This window comes from Dermacentor variabilis, chromosome 10 (assembly GCF_050947875.1).
Source record: "Dermacentor variabilis isolate Ectoservices chromosome 10, ASM5094787v1, whole genome shotgun sequence".
Lineage (NCBI taxonomy): Eukaryota > Metazoa > Arthropoda > Arachnida > Ixodida > Ixodidae > Dermacentor > Dermacentor variabilis.
The window spans coordinates 6,284,575-6,302,204 of record NC_134577.1 but is presented as its reverse complement, the minus strand read 5'-3'; the positions used below and the strand labels follow the sequence as shown (position 1 = coordinate 6,302,204).

At 48.3% G+C, this 17,630-nt stretch overlaps 1 protein-coding gene and 1 long non-coding RNA gene across 2 annotated transcripts in view; one reads left to right on the top strand and one right to left on the bottom strand.

Moving 5' to 3' along the window:
* Positions 1-17,630, top strand: part of LOC142559769 (uncharacterized) — a 448,941-nt gene that overhangs the window by 6,725 nt on the left and 424,586 nt on the right. The gene's annotated exons all lie outside the window — the stretch shown is intronic.
* LOC142559778 (uncharacterized) overlaps positions 1-17,630 on the bottom strand; it is a 139,332-nt gene that overhangs the window by 51,758 nt on the left and 69,944 nt on the right. The window contains exons 3-4 of the long non-coding RNA XR_012823247.1: positions 7,885-7,967; positions 5,541-5,648 (exon numbers count right to left, since the gene is read on the bottom strand). This is a non-coding gene — a long non-coding RNA (uncharacterized LOC142559778). The remainder of the gene's footprint in view (positions 1-5,540; positions 5,649-7,884; positions 7,968-17,630) is intronic.

Sequence of the window (17,630 nt, the reverse complement as noted above, 5' to 3'; positions counted from 1 at the left end):
GAAAGAAGATATCGACGCACTAAGTCAATTCAGGATCCAAGAACAGCCCGGCGAATGCAAAAAAGATACAACGCCGCATGGATAAACTAGAGGCTCAGCGGTGGTCGAAATTTTGTGCGTCGCTAGATCCCCGCAAACCGCTATCTCAAATATGGAGAACTGTGCGAGGTCTACGTTCTGTTCCGGAACAGCGATTCCCGTTTAAGGCCCTAGCACTATTCCAGCGCCGACAAGACATTAATGTGGCGGAAGACTTCTGTGCTATGATTGCGGGCCAGCCAACTCGCACAGGTTCGCTTACATTGAAGTGCATTCCAGATTCACGAGATTCACGCATGGATCTACCTTTCACGACGCATGAGCTTGACGCGGCGCTCGCCCTATGTAATCGGTTGTCGTCGCCTGGTCCGGATGGCAAATCTTACCGTATGCTATGTCACCTTGGTGAACGGGCACGAAGTGCGCTCCTTAATATCTATAACGAGTCCTGGCAGGAGGGCAAAGTTCCTCAAATTGGAAGATCAGCCGCCTGGTACCGCTTCTTAAGCCTGGCAAGTCCCCCTTAGAGATTACTTCATACCGACCAATTGCGCTGGCAAGTTACGTTGGGAAGGTAATGGAGCGAATGGATCCTCGCCAGACTTGAGTGGTACCTTGAACATACAAAATCTACCCGGACTCCATGGCTGGTTTTCGACGTCACCGATGTTCTATCGACAACGTTATCGATCTGGTAACCTATGTTCAACACCAAAAGACGTGTAAGAGGTTATCTGTCGCAATGTTCTTAGACATAAAGGGAGCCTACGACAACGTTCTTCATGACGCCAAACTTGAAGCATTGGAATCGGTGGGCCTAGGCGGTCCATTATATCTTTGGACACGAAGTTATTTACATAGGCGGTCTCTATTTCTTAACACTGAAGCTGACCCAACCTCGCAATATTATACGCACCATGAAGTTCCACAAGGCGGTGTCATGAGTTCCACGCATTTCAACCTTGTACTCATTGGTCTCGTGGAACGACTTCCGAACACAGTTAAAATATCAATGTATGCCGACGACATCTGCGTCTGGGCATCTGGTGTGACACGGCCGCAAGTACGCGCCAGGCATCAAACACAGCCACGTCAACATCGGCGTACTTAAATGAACAAGGCCTCAAGGTCTCACCAGAAAAATGCGCATTGGTCGCGTTTAGCCGAAAGCCAATGAGATCATACGCTGTCTCTATCGACGGTCAAAGCATACCTTATGTCAGGACGCATCGATTCTTAGGCGTAATCATTGATCGTGACCTCTGCTGGAGTCCTCATGTGGCCAACCTAAAGAAGCGCCTGATGGATATTCCTAATGTGTTTAAGTTTCTTGGAGGAAAAGTCTGGGGTACTTCAGTACATGCAATAATGCAACTGTACAGGACGCTCTTTCTTGGGTATTTGCGATACAGCTTGCCTGTGCTGACCAACACCTGCAGAAGTAATATCCGTACACTCGAAAGCGTCCAGGCCCAGGCACTTAGAGTGTGTCTTGGATTGCCGCGTTGCTCATCAACGGTTGAAACAATTGCCATTGCACACGATTTCCCAGCCAAGACCCATATAGTCATGGAAGAGCACACGTAAGACACCTTACTCGAGCCCCTGCCCATCATCTAGCCCCACTGCCACAGGAACGACCACGTGCTTCCTTTTGTGAAACAGTCCTGCCCTATCGTGCTAACCTCCCATCAGGTTATACAGCTCCAGCGAAAGTTCCGTTTCCACCATGGTGCTTCGCTCAAGCAAAGGTTTGACTACTGGTACCAGGAATACGAACAAAAGCCCAACTCTCGTCTCCAGCACTCAAGCAGCTTTCACTGCTCTTGCTGTACGAGACGTACAACAAGCATCATCATCTATATACTGACGCTTCAACCACGGTGAATGGGTCTGCAGGATCGGTGATCTTTCCCACAAAACCCTCCACCATAAAAATTCGACTCTCTCACCAGATTACATCGACTGCCGCGGAGCTTGCTGCTTTTCGTTGTGCACTTCGCGTAATTTCTGAAGAACTACCCAAAAAATGGAGCATGTTCAGTGACTCTGCTCTTCATTGTTTGGTTTCTGTCTTGCGCCGAGGACCCCACGAACAACTAGTTCTAGAACTCAGACTGCTGCTTCACCACCTCGTCGAGCAAGGACACGACATCACGTTACAGTGGATTCCAAGCCACTGTGGCATAATGGGCAATGAACATGCCGACGCAGCAGCACGATCTGCACATGAGGAAGGCTTGCAAGACTCCATTCCATTCTCGAGAACAGACGCTGCAATGAAAATTCGTGTTCTTGCAAATGAAGCCATCAAAACTTTATGGCACACATCAAGCTTGAAGCATACACGTCTACACCGACTGGACCCATCCCTTCGACTTCGACCCCCATCTGGACTGTCTCGACTCGAAACAGCAGTACTTTGCCGACTGTGGCTTGGTGTCGCCTACACAAGATATTTCGCCTTCCGAGTCGGTATGGACGACAGCGCGGCTTGCGGTCACTGTGGCGGCGAGGAGACTATCGAACACGTGCTTTGCCAGTGTCCTCAATACAGCGCGCACCGGCTGTCACTAGCGACCGCGTAGGCACGCCTTGACGACAGGCCACTTTCAGAACAGTCAGTTTTGGAATGCCGACATGAACTCTCGTCGCAGCGAAAGTCGGTCAAGGCTTTGTTGACCTTTTTACGTGACAGTGGCCTATTAGAAAGACTATAATGACCCCGTTCCATCCCTCTTCATATTTTTTTCTCACGCTTTTATTTTTGTCACGCTCTTCTTTCCGTCTTTCCTTCACCTTTCCCTTCCCCTAGTGCAGGTAGCAAACCGGAGGTGCTAACTCTGGTTAACCCCCCTGCCTTTCTCTCATTTGCATATCTCTCTCTCTCAGGGGAGCAACTGCAATGCATGCTCACTGACCTGGAGAGGCAAAGCCGAAGGGTGGGTCTAAAAATTAATCTGCAGAAAACTAAAGTAATGTTTAACTGTCTCGGAAGAGAACAGCAGTTTACGATAGGTAGCGAGGCACTGGAAGGGGCAAGGGAATACATCTACTTATGGCAGGTAGTGACCGCGGATCCGAATCATGAGACTGAAATAATCAGAAGAATAAGAATGGGCTGGGCTGCGTTTGGCAAGCATTCTCAGATCATGAACAGCAGGTTGCCGTTATCCCTCAAGAGAAAAGTGTATAACAGCTGTGTCTTACCAGTACTCACGTAAGGGGCAGAAACCTGGAGGCTTTCGAAAAGGGTTCTACTTAAATTGAGGACGGCACAACGAGCTATGGAAAGAAGAATGATGGGTGTAACATTTAGGTATAAGAAAAGAGCACATTCGGTGAGGGAACAAACGCCAGTTAAAGACATCTTAGTTGAAATCAAGAAAAAGAAATGGGGGGGGGGGAGCGTGGGCAGGACATGTAATGAGGAGGGAAGATAACCGATGGACATTAAGGGTAACGGCCTGGACTCCAAGGGAAGTGTAGCAGGGGGCGGTTAGGTGTTAGGTTAGAAAGTTAGGTGGGCGGATAAGATTAAGAAGTTTGCAGGGACAACGTGGCCACAATTAGTACACGACCGGGGCAGTTGGAGAAGTGTGGGAGAGGCCTTTGCTCTGCAGTGGGCGTAACCAGCCTGATGATGATGATGATCTCAATCCGACGCGAAAACAACTACGTTGCCTACGTTGTACACGCACTGCAGTGAAGCAAAAGTAGAGAAAGTGCAAATTTGCACACATTGCGAAGCAAGGATGCCTAAATTGTAGACTGAAAAACTGATAACCATTATAATGAAGCCGAAGAAAGCAATCAACATGGCATCGTTCCATGTGAAAATATGATTGCACGTGCACGTTAGCCTTGCGGATCACCAATTCCATTTTCATGAAAAAAAAACTTCTAGTGACCGTGTATGTGGTGCCCCTGAAAGCCAATAGACCAGCATGTCTAAATTTACATTCGCGCCAAATTTACAAGGCTCCCGTTCAATCACCGTCCACCCCAACGATTACATGCGATTTAAAAGTGAGATGAAATGACTGGCGGTGTGTACGGAAGTGTTAAACTATGCATTCGCTACAGCATATTGCCGCACAACTATTTAGAAAATGTAGTACGGCCATTAATATCTCACTTTAAAACACGAGCATGGTGATCAATGGATGTGTTTTTTATATATTCCTCCCTAAATGTAAGCAGGCCTCGTGCCACTCCCGGTGGCTGTTGCCAGCCCGATCCCTCACTATTTTCGTTACTGTCCATTGCATATGTGTGTTTTCATACCAAATAATAGAATAATAATTTGTGCGTGTTCAGTTAGCAATGAAATGAAATGTTCATTTCTCTCACAGTTAAAGTAGCCAGCAAGAGGGGACGCAGGGCAAAGAACTGATTTGATGCAGACTGAAGACCAGCCGGCGCTCGTTAATCGCATGCCAGCATCTTTAAAAAAAAAATGCACCGACGTTTACGATACTTCATAATGCGAAATCTGACCGCAGCTCTATACGTGTTTTCGTTTCGCGATATATTGGCTGGGGCGGACAATCTCTCTCATGCGGCACGTTGCAAACGGTGGGAAGTGTGACGCGACTGCCTGGCTAATCGGGAGATCGCGCGAGGCAGGACGACAGCAGCCGCCGCAGACAGAGAGAGATCCTCTCATGCAGCGCTTTGTTTCCGTATGTCTGACGCGCGCTATACTCTGGCGTCATCTCGTAGCCATCGTCGAAGCAGAGCCAGTCTTGCACAACGCTTTTCTTGTCACGCTTTCGTTACACCTTACTCCTCCACTTTCCCCCTCGCGCTCTCTTCGCTATCGCCGTCTTTCATACGCCGCTGCGCTCCGCGTTCGCTTTCATCCTTCGCTATGTTCGTTCGCTCGGTTACGAGGGACAACTCTGACGTTCACCGCAGGAACGGCCGCAAAGCTGTCGCCGACGTAAGAAAAGCACTACCAACGCTACAAGCGGTGCACGTCATGCATGCACGCACATGAGCGGAAGTGCAGCATGCAAGGTCATTCCTCTAGGCCCTCTGCCAAGCGCAAGTGCCTTAAGAATAACAGCATCGTCACGTGACGATACCACCTGATGACGTCATCTGATAGCGTCATCGTGTCAAATGTAACGGAACAGTGACGATGTAACCTGATAACGCCATGTGATGCCTCATGGAAAATCAGCACACTGTGCGCTTCCCGCTTCTTTGCACTGTCTCCGGAAGCGGCCTACATTTTTGTGTGTGCACCGCACATGCGGACACGACAAATCTCGTCCAACTACACAGTAACAGCTTCGCCGTAATAACCGAGAACACGATCTCGCTTCGTATAGGCTCAAGGGCTGATGGGTCGGACAGAACCGGGCCGGGCCGGGCACGGGCCAGATTTAAAAGCACCGGGCCGGAGTAGTGCGGGCCAACGCATGGTACTTTCGGCCTCGGGCCGGGCCTGAAAAAGCGGCCTGCATGTGCAGTGTTCTAGCCTGTATACGTACCTCCGCTGGACTTTCTTTAGCTCGGTGATTTCCACCGTGAAGGAGAATCCCTCTCAGCGCATGTTCGATTCAGTGTTGCAACCCATTCTCGGCATAAGCAGACTGGTTCTGAAATTTTGAGCAAACAAACGCAATTATGTGGGCGAACATCGCTACTGGTATCGTAGCGGAAAGACCGCAAGATTACGAAGCAGCCCGCTCTCGTTTCGATTCCTGCGTATGTCGACCTCGTATTATGTGGTTGGCGGTGAATTGACTCAGCATGCGGATATTTTCTGTCACTTGTCGCACGAAACTCCGCGCAAGCAGGCAGAATCTGTGCCTCATCCGACGTGTGTACTCTTTTTGTTGCTTATGGCTTCTTGACGCGTCCTAAAAAAAATGTGTTGTCACTTGGCTCAAAATTGGAGCGTGACACATAATACAGGCCGGACGCCTTATTCCTATGGAAGGCACTTTCAGTCTGTGCAGGAGACTATTCTTGCACCGCGCCCCTGCTCCCCTTCTTCGCGATTGCCGGAGCTTCGGGTGCGATTCGCCATTACATTTATCAATGGAGTTTCCCCAGTGCTGACTGGGATGCACTCCATACACACAGCTACTCGCACTGCTATTTATTTCTTCATCCAGCTGAAGTTTGGCGTGAGACGACCATGACGAAACAGTAACGACGATGGCATGCATCGACGATGTATGACGACGACGCCATCACGACGATGGCAGGACGGTGTGACAACGGCGGTGTGACGTTGTTTCGTGGCTTTCACTTATTCTGGTCTTTGCTGCTCCGGTTTAGTCGGTGTTAATGCTCACATCACTTGCGAACCCAGAGAAAACCGGGAAAGGCTCCCCAGGAAAGATATCGCTTTGAAATAGAAGAATATCGGCTCATCACGACACACTATATACTCGACATTACCAATAATTTTCTATCGTATGTCGCGCTTATTAAGTGAATAATTAGAAAGATAGCGCTCCCTCGATTAAACCTTTCCAGTGGTATATATATCGATGCGACGCAACTTTATTGTCGCTTGTGGCTGCATCGGTTTTACAATCACCTTCTGTTTTCAGTTTCACTGAAATTCACTGTTTCCACTGATAAATGGAATGGCGAATCGCACCTGAAGTTAAATAGTTATAGCCTAGCCTCCCAGTCGCTCCCAGGTTGAGAAACAAACGGCAGCGACTCGAAGCGGTGTCTCTATTCGAAATGTTTCCGCCCGCACATATCGCACGCGGGTCGCGTTCAAATCACCCCCGCATGTCGACGTGGCGCGCCGCGCCAAGTCCTTGCGGTCGCTCAGAGGCGTCGGCGCGTGGGCCCGTCAGACTGCGGCCTCGGGCGACGTGACGGCGATGTGAGGGAGATTCGAGGCCGGCCTCGAATCCGCGTTCTCGAGAACCCCACCCGAAGCACGCGCGAGCGCCGATCATTTAAGCGCATGCCGTGTCCGCAGGGATAGAGCGGGACACCATGGCGATGAAAGTGCGCCGACTGTATGGTACCTCGTGCAGACTTCTCTGTTGTTTATACGGGTTGATCATATTCAAGTTTTATCTTCAAAATTGCCTGTTCCAGATAAACCTGACTGTATGGTACCTCGTGCAGACTTCTCTGTTGTTTATACGGGTTGATCATATTCAAGCTTTATCTTCAAAATTGCCTGTTCCAGATAAACTTATTTCAGTCCTTGAGCTGGATTATTCAGAAAGGCGGACCTTACTTGCACGAGAAATGGGAACACGTATTCAATTAATAAAAAATAACTGATTAACTTCTTAGGTAATTACTTTAACGCACATATTGCAATTTACGAATTGTAGCCGGCGATTTTGCCAGGCGTATCTATTTGGAATGAATTTCCAGAATGACGCAGATTAGGAGGTACGCGCCATCAAACTCGCTGTAAAAATGGAATATTGTTCCACTTATTTCTCTTTTTTAACAAAACGCGCTTTTCTGCATTAAAGCACAACTGGAACGCCCATGCATTTCGTCTATACAATTTGGGAAATAATATATCGAAACTGGTGTCATCCTGGGGATTCGTTCAATTGGAAACGTCTTGCAAACTTACGGCTACAATTTGTAAATTGCGATATGTGCCATAATATGATTAAGTGATTAATTAGAGAAAATATGTTAATTGGTATAATACGTCAATTTGTATTTCTCGTGGTAGTAATGTCCGCCTCTCCAAATAATCCAGCTGAAGCACAAGAATTATGTTATCTGCCAGAGGAATCTTTTTTAACCTTGGAAAATTTTTAAACGATCACCCGTATTTTGCGTCTTCTGCTCGCATTGCTGCGTAACGCTGAACACACGGCGGCGCATCACCTTGAGAGTGGCGCTCGGCCAGGTCAGCTGTCGCCCGTGACTGTCGCCCACCTGCCTCGCAGCTTCCGCCGCCACGTACTGACCTGTTGTAGAAGAAAAGGAAAAAAAATCAAACGTTTTATTGCGACACACCAGGCGCATTCTTGCCATCGGCGTTGTCATCGCCGTGACATTCCGTATAAGTCCAAGGGCGATCACACCGTCGCCACGCGCCGCATGTGCGAGTAAAAACGCGAGAGCGGTGCCGACGATTGCAGCTAAATCTGGCGCGCACAACGGAAGAAAGCTTCGAGGAAACGCGCCGTCTACCGTCGCGTGAAAGGCCATGGAGGATGGGAGCGAGGGGCGGCGTTGTTCTCCGGCAGCAACTGCGTCTTTTGGGACCGTGGGAAAGGGGGGCCGACGATTGCGGCTCAATCTCGCGCTCGCAAGAGAGGAAAGCGAGGAGTCAGCGCGGAGGGTAAAGGAATAGCGTTCTACTTCGGCAGCAACTGCGTACTTTGCGCGGCCAAGCGCGGTTGCACGCGCCCCATCTTTAATGCGACCTGCAGACGGCGCATAACTTCGTGCGTGTTGTGTTCTCGCCGCTCAATTCGCATTGAAGCGATGGACAGCACGAAGGTCACTTCACCCGTTGCTGCTACCGCGCTTCCTCACGCCAACGTTCTGACAGCGAGTGCCAGAGGTCGTCGACTGTGATGTGTTCGTGTTTGCTTGTGGGCGCTGACGCCATGCTTGTTCATCTACTTAGCGAATGTTTCGAAGTTTATACTACCGATAAAGCAACTATCCTTACTTCGTATGGCTGTCTGCTAATTTTCTATCGCAATTGATGCTTTCCCTTTTGCGCGAAATTGCAACTTTTTTTCGTTTCGCGGATGAAATTTGTTCGAGGACGTATGTTTAACAATAAAAATAAGTTGCAGTTTCCCGCGAAATCGATTGCGATAGCAAATTAGTGGACAGCTATACGAAGTAAGGATAGTAGCATTATCTGCCGCATAAACTTATAAACACAGGCATACTAAATAAGTTAATTGCATGGTGCCACGTACGCGCGCACAAGCAAAGGTGAACACATCTCACTCGATGACTGCGGAAACTCGCTGTCAAAACGTTGCAGTGTGAAAACGCGGCGGCAGCAGCGAACGAATGACCTTCGTGCTGCCGCTCGCATCAACTCGAAGCCGCGAAAACAGCGCAACGCGGACTCTGTACCCGTCGCATGCAGATGGCTTTCAAGATACAGCAGCCCGGCGGGCGCGCACGCGGCTGCCTGGAGTAGAATGCCCACCATCCTTACCCTCTCCCCGAAGCCTTGCGCGCGCCGGAGGGCCGCGCGATTCCTTCCTGCTTTCGTACGTTGCGTGTGCGATATTGAGACGCGATCGCCGGCTGACCCTCGCACGCTTTCACTCGCGCATACAGCATACGGCCCGCGGCGACGATTTTATCGCCCTTGTAGTTCATACGGAACCTCACGGTACGGGAACGCCGTCGGCAGAAATGAGCCTGGAGTGTCCATATAATTGCTATCGCTATAAAACAAAAAGGCGCAGTTGGGCTCGAAAGGCGAAGCATCGATTGCGATAGCAAATTAGCAGACAGCCAAAGGAAGTAAGGATAGTACTTTTATCAGCGGTATCAACTTGCAAAGATTTGCTTTCTAACTAAATTAACAAGCATGGTGTCAGCGCGCACAGTAAACATCAACGCATCACACTCGATGACCGGGGACACTCGCTTCAAAACGCTGGCGTGAGGATGCGCGGTAGCAGCAGCGATCGAAGTGACCATCGTGCTGTCTATGGCTTAAACGTAAACTGCGCACCGAGAACACAGCATGCACGAAGCTACGAGCCGTCGAAGCACCTATGATATATAGACTCTAACGCAGATCGCTCTCAAAACGCGGCCGCGCGACCGCGCACAGCCGCCACATGCGCAGTTGCTGCAGGAGTAGACGTCCTCCCCCCCCGTGACGGACGGCGCGCTTCCTCCCCGCTTTCCTCCTTTTCGCGCGAGCGAGATTGAGCCGCAATTGTCGGCTCCCCTTCCGCGATTTCACTCGCATATACAGCTTGGGGCGCGCGGCGGCGCTGTTATCGTCATTGCACTTTATACGGAACATCATAGCGACGGCAGAAATGCGCCTGCAGTGTTCATATATTTGCTATCGCAATAACAATTATATGAACACAATTGCTATCGCAATAACAGCGTACCTTTCCCATGACAAATCAAATGCAAGCACTACAGCCGATGTCACGTGTGAACTGCCAACAGCGCTGTGTCGGCATTCTTGTTCTTAGATTTTTCTGTAACAGTGCGCGCAGGCTCATCATTGTATTTGGTGTCACGGTACTGGCACATTTATCGCACAGTGATGGGGCTTGGCTTGCGACACAGGGGGAAGTGCTTATACAGACTTTGGAAATTTCGCACAGCTTGCGAGAAAGCTCAATGATCGCGTAGCCTGGCTTTCTGAAATCGATGTGCACGCCGCGAAATTATGAGCAACAAGACACACACAAAGGGAATGAAACGAGACATTAAAAGAGTATAACCTCCTCTCATTCTACCAGCAGCATGCACCAATCAACTACTGGAAGCATCCGAAACACATAAAAAAAACATTCACAGAAACTCCTCCGGGAGTTGTCTAAGTACGGGTAAGCATGGTGCAACTTGCTCATCTTCATGTGGCCCAGTGTCATTATAAATGTGATGAAACTTGATCTCACCAGTACAAAGCTTACTAACCCTTATCAACCTTATCGGACTTGATCCGACCCTTACCAATTGTTATCAGTGTTTATTAATATTATCAGAATTGATCCGGCCATTATATGGCATTATTGCTCTTTAGCGCCTTATCCATCTGCGTAGAACCAGAGTCCTTCCATGTAAAATATGGAAGGACTCAGGTACTAGTGAGATTTATGAGGAGTGCCCGCGTCATCGGGCTAGTATATATATATATATATATATATATATATATATATATATATATATATATATATATATATATATATACACACTTCTCGATTAAAGCTGTGTTCGCGATGATACGGACGCCTTGGCAGATTTCGCGAATATCCGCGGCAAAAACAACGCGTCACAGGAAGGTGGACGCTCGAGTTAAACAAATCCCGAACAAGACTCAACTCTAGCCAACGTTTCGGCAAAAGCACTCGTTGCCTCGACGAAACTGAGCACGAAGTTGCGGGATCGATCCCTGCAGCGGCGGCCGATGGGGGCAGATTGCGCTCGTGTACCGTGCAGGTTAAAGAACCCCAAGTGGTCAAAATTAATCCCCCGCTACGGCGTGCCTCATAATTAGATCGTGGTTTCGGCATGTAATAACCAAGATTTTAATTCAACTTTCACGCCCTGACGAAGACGAGTCCCGTGACGGGCTGTGGCTTCACCTCGTTCGCTTATTGTTCATCACGAGGGCGGCTAGGAGGGCGCCTCTGCGGCTTTTTCAAATATTCTTGAGATTAGTTTATCTTCAGAAATGTGTTTCACAGCTACATTATTTCTGCATTATGGAAAGCTAAGCGCTAGCATCATGCCGCTTTGAGACTGGCATGCATTAAAAGCTATTCGCTGTGAGCGTTATTCCAAAAACATTGACGGTGTTAAGCGGCACACACGCCCTGAACAAACGTCATTCAACACGATGAATACTATACTAAGTTATATTAGCCACTGATCTTAAGTATTCAAGCGCCGTAATTATTATTAGCATTATTATGTAAGTTTCCTCCGTCACTAAAGATAACTGCACTTGTGTTTGCCCAGAAACAGGCCTCCGCCAGTGAGTGGCATGAACGAATCCTCGTGCTTTGCGTTCAAGTGTGGTGATTACGTTGGTTTATATTGACGCGTTTACTAATTTATCCTTTCTTCGGTGACTGCATGCATTTTACCCACTAACAACTTACACTCAGCGCAAGACACGCCTCAATGATTGGAGCTTACCTTTCTCTATCTCATCTTTCTATTCCCTTTCCCGTCCCCCAGAGTAGGGTAGCCAACCAGACGCATTTCTGGTTAACATCCTTGCCTTCTCTCTTTATTTCCTCCTGTTCCTACTGGAATGTTATCGATGCATTTATGCGTTGTCTGTTGTCACCGAAACTTGTGTAATTTGATTGTACACTCGACGGGGATTGTGTAGTATATTTTCTGGACGACACGCAGGCACCAGCGATTACCCTGGAAATGCTGGAAACTTCGATGACTCATGTATAAAAGCCGACGCGCTTGACCGGCAGATCAGATTTTTCGACGATCGCCGACTGTGTCCACCGCTATCGTTGTGCTTTGAGTGCAACCTGTTTTTCTGGGCACAGGTTCGCCCAATGAAGTGTTAATTTCACCATTCACAACTTTAATTGCTACTGTGTTATTGGCCGTCACTACCACGTGACGATATGATTTCTTGTCCACAAACCATTGGTCACTGGTTACAGACAAAACCAATGTTGATGACCAAGTAGATAAGTTTACGGAGCTTTTGAGCAGTATGCGCAAATACATTCGCCAGCGATGTCCTAAACGCTCTAAATATGCCCACTGGTTTATCTTATGACTGCACTAAAGCATAAATATGGTGCGCCGAAAATCCGGAAGTCCTGAGCCTAATGTTTGGAAATAAAAAAATTGTGGGGTTTTACGTGCCAACACCCCTTTCTAATTATGAGGCACGCCGTAGTGGAGAACTCCGGAAATTTTGACCACCTGGGGTCGCATTTCGCCATCGAAATGCGGCCGCCATGGCCGGGATCCCGCGACCTCGTGCTCAGCAGCCCAACACCAAAACTGTGCCTTTTCATAATTGTCGTTTTTTATATGTCACGTCTTCTTTTTCTGTATTTGTATTCTTAATTTCTTTTCAATTTTCTTAGGCGTGCGCCGGCGCTCGGACTTTAGGGTTAGTGGGCGAGGCAAATAAGGAATGGACTATTGTTATTATTATTATTCGTGTACACATAGACAAACACCACGCGGAGTGCGAGCACTGCAGACGAGACTCTATAGTCCCGTGGTTGAGGCAAATTCTAGCACAGCTTTGTGAACTTGGTATTGAGCTGAAGCGCATGAGTCGCGACCACCGTGGTCAAAACATTATTTCGAAAATAAGAAGTAATTGAACGCTGTTCGAGCAGGTTGCGCCGTAACGCAGATTACCACGATGCACGCAGAAAATTACTACTGTAAGAAAGACCGCAAGCACGTCCGTTACCAAATCACACATGCGCATTCTTTCTCAAATGCTTAGCATCCAATGCGCGTTGGTGCCACATATAAATTGACGCCATTACCGCAGTTGCCGAATAGCGCGGGCAGTTGGGAGAGGGACTGCAGTGCAGTGCTCTCCTCCTTATACTGGATCCACTACATGTTGGGATATACGGTATATCTAGGTGGGCGAGTCGGTGCATCTGCATTATTTCCTAGAGCTAGAACGTCTTTCTTCTTTGTTCCTGCTGATTCGTTCGCGCTGTAAGTAATAATACGTATTCGGAGCACACTACGCTATTCCAGCAGTATACGACCCAGTGGTGCGCCCCCCCTTCGAATTCTTGGCAAAGACCCTTCACACCCCTAGCGTTCGTTGTACAATCAATTGCGAGACTAGTGCAAAGCTCAAACCTATTATCCACGATATTGCGTGATTGTGACGAGAGAGAGCTTTACTCGCAGGGATGCGGAAACGCGGGCAGATAAGAATCGACCTCCCGGCTGCCTGCAGCCTTGAGCTTTCCAGCAATGCCGTTCGACGTGGTCTGCGGCTCCTCCGCGTTTCCTTCCAGCTCCGTTTATTCTCTCAGGCATTTTGTAAGAGCAATTGCAGTCAGTTTCGTTGTTCTTCCTCTCTGACCGAGCAGAGTTGTCGCGGTGTTAGGCGCGCATAGAGGTCACGGGCTCCGTTCAGGGTTTGAGCCAAGGTGGGCGGGGACGAAATTCCAAGAACGCCCCACGGTACAGTATTAGACGACTGCAATAAGAGGTGAAAAAACGAAATGTGTACGTTGAGCAGACACGCCGGCTACGCCTATGCGCCAGAGAAAGAGAGATAATATTCGAAGGAAGAAACGGAGCACAAGACGGGGCAAGCGAACAGCACATGCACTGCCTCGTCTCTCGCACCGTTCCCTTGTCGCTTTACACCAAAATAGCTCAGATTCAGGGGCCAATGACACCGCCTATTCTCGCTATTGTGCCGCGAAGGACGGTTATCGAAATTGGCGTACGTACCGCAGTATAGTATAGCGTGCAGTTGTGCGAGCGTTGCCAACAAACCGTGATGATTTCCCACATCGCGCGAGATTAACGGAAACCGTGATCTGTTCCCTGTTTGCCGGCATGCCAGCCATGATCCGATGACATCATTTTGGTCTTCGCCCGTCAGCACTATAGAATAGGCGCATATGTGAGGGCACGCCTCAGCGAACGCGGGACACGCAGCTTCGAAGAAACCACGTGTCACTGCATTGTGCCCCGACCCCCCATTTCCGTCCTTTTTATTGCCTTCCTCCTCCGGGAGCGAGGAGTAACCAATCGGAGCAACCTCGCGTTTCCTGTTAAACAAACTATGTATTTTCACTCCCGCGCAACCGTCAGAGCATCTTGTAATAACAAGAGCCCCTCGCCGCGCAGCTGCCAAGCTGTATGCCGGGAGTGAGTGCGGACTTGGGTGCACGTTGAAGACGATATTTTCACGTACGAGTTTGTGCCGCTGTGGACAAAAGGACGTTGGGAGGTGAAGAGGAGGTTTAAGTGTCTCGAGGATCGGTAGACGGTGTTACCATGGCTACTGAGCTACAGCCTTGTAACTGTATATATTGTAAATACATGTATTTTCTCCCCGTACAATATGTTTAAATTAATCCAGAGTCATCCACTGTACGACGCTCCTTATAGAAGTCAGACAAGCTTGGGATTTAAAACAAAATCCTTAAATGCGTAAGTATTTATACGCCTACCCAACGAGAAAACCTGTTCGTCACGTAAGATGAATCACTATAAAGAAAGTAATGTATAAAACATTGTTTCTATGAAGGCGCTTAGTTGATATATTTGGTGATGGTAGAATAAAAGTCATCTCTAAAACCGCATGTGGAGCTGACTTGGAGCATTGTAGACATCAGGAAAATTCCGATTTTGCGAAAATTTAATGCCAAACACTCCATACCCCCGTTGCGTTTCAGTGGCCACGGAATGCGCCTTCCGTTGGGGCGTTCTTTCACCGACTAAAATGCCACCGATCTGTGAGGGCTCATGCGCTTCAAGTCGCGCAACACGGACAGATAAGCAGTCATTGACTTGATAAGGATGATGAGGAGTGATGATGGGTTACATGGGTCTAATCACGGTTGATAGTGGCTCTACCAGAGTCCTTCCATTTTTTAAAGACTCTGCTAGTACTGAACTTCTCGTAATAAACGATCATTGCATTGCATTGCATTGCATTATAAGACTGAAGAAAGTATTGCTTGTCCAGTTCTGTTCGGTGTTCAGAAAAAAGAACTCGTTTACATTACCTTTGAGAACGACGCGGGCGGTCGAAAGGCTTCGTTTTCGCTCGACTCTGCGTCGCACACGCTTTCGCGTTTCAGTAGTTTCGTTATCGCGTAGTGCGCGCTGGCTTTAACAGCAAGTAGCAGAGAATTCCGCATTTATGTGATGTCGCGGAATGCCCGAACGAACCACGACACTTGACCGAAAGCAGCTGCAGCGGCGAATAGAATGCTCTGTCTTGGGTGGGTTTCTCTAGCGCCGTGCGTTTGCGTTTTGCGCAAAAAAATCGTTGGCCCGTCTTCCGGGCGCCATTTTACTCATCGACGGCAGTAATGGGAGGTGATGGCGTATGCAACGTCACCACTCACCCGCTCGTGGCGGGCTATTTGGATTGTGCTACGGGTATCCTTCGGACGCAATTTTGTCTCAAACCAGACAAACGCTGCGAGGTTTCTGAAACGGTATTTTAACAGTCCACGTTGACTTAATCTTTCCCTTAAGTGTCCCTTTAAGAAAAATAAAATAATGTGTGACCGAAGTAGGAACCAAACCTCTGTCATCGAGCACAGCAGCCGGCTGCTAAACATTAGGTCACGGTCGCACTCTTTTTTTCTTTTTTTTTTTTTGCTTCATTACTGGGAAGCAAGACTATGGCACTTACACTAAACACACCATTAGTCAATTTTCAAGCAAGTTTAAACACAAATCAAAGAAGTGAAACCACTCAAGAGATTCACTAGAACGCTCGTATATGTACCGCGTATTTGGATTATTTCTTCCTGGAAAATATATAACTGTTCTTCCTTGCTCGGCGTGGTTCGAAATGTCTATCTAACATTCTTTCTCTCTAGAGACTACGCAATCCAATAGGAAAAATTAGGTCTTAAGGCAAGGTTCTGGCTTTTGTCACATCAAGGTATCTAGATACCTTGATGTGACACAAGGTATCTAGACTGTGAATTATCACAATCAGCTGATTGTGATAATTAAGTGATATGATTAATTTCTTCGGTGTTCGCTGCAGAACATCACCCCCCCCTCCCCGAAGTATGCGCCCCAACTATAAATAAAGCAAAAGTTTATGGCTTTTTACATAATTTGCTACTTGTGTCCCAGAGAACAAAGAATCCCTCAGTCTTCTACCACGTCGTCACAGGAAGCATCAGAGTCTTTACTGCCGGAGAAACACATTTCATTAACACGATTCAACACATCAGACAACTGATGATTACCAAATATAATAATAATATTTGGGGTTTTACGTGCCAAAACCACTTTCTGATTATGAGGCACGCCGTAGTGGAGGACTCCGGAAATTTTGACCACCAGGGGTTCTTTAACGTGCACCTAAATCTAAGCACACGGGTGTTTTCGCATGATTACCAAATATAGTACGGTATACTGGCTTGGAAAAACACACGTGAATACCGTCCTTAATCAACTTTTTACAACTTGAGCTATATAAACTATTAGGCTTTTGAAATGAAATAACCAGTGCATATCTAAACGCCAGAAGGATACACCCGCCGACGAGTCCCAAACTGAACAGGAGGCAGGCCGTCGCTTGGAGAAAGCTCCAGACGAACACAATCCATTCTGTCTGAAACGCATTTTCCCAGATAAGCATCAGGACGACACGTGCAAATTGTGCCAGGAAGGACCAGCAACACTCAAACACGTGCTGTGGGAGTGCAATGTAGTTATAGGAAGCATGGCAGTTGCCCCGGAGAGCCAGTCGTCGAGGTGAACCGTCGCTCTGCGCAGCTTAGACCTCGGAATCCTGACGTGGGCAGTCCACCAAGCCCGCGAGGCGGCGTTGAGGCAGGGCCTTGACGTTCCCCCGTGGGAGACCCGAGCCTGGGTCGCGTTAAGCCTTGCCGGACGAACAAGAAAGTTGTATCCCCATTGAAAATCGCACATGCTCCTTTCGCTCCAAAGCCAGTCATTTCTTTGAAACAACCGGCGGGTGCACCCCGTGCCACTTTGCCTTCTTTCCTTGCGACAGCACGCGCCTCGAGGCGCCGCATTAGACTCTTTCGGGAGCGGCCCACTTCGACCAGTAGTTTCCTCGTAGCAGCTTAAGCTATGCAGAAACTGTGGGGCATTGTAGACTTCATGACGGCCCAGATTAATCACGTTTTAACATTTTTCTCGCCAAAGTTTTTTGCCTTCGTCGTTCTCACATACACCACATGAAAACAACGATGCGTATA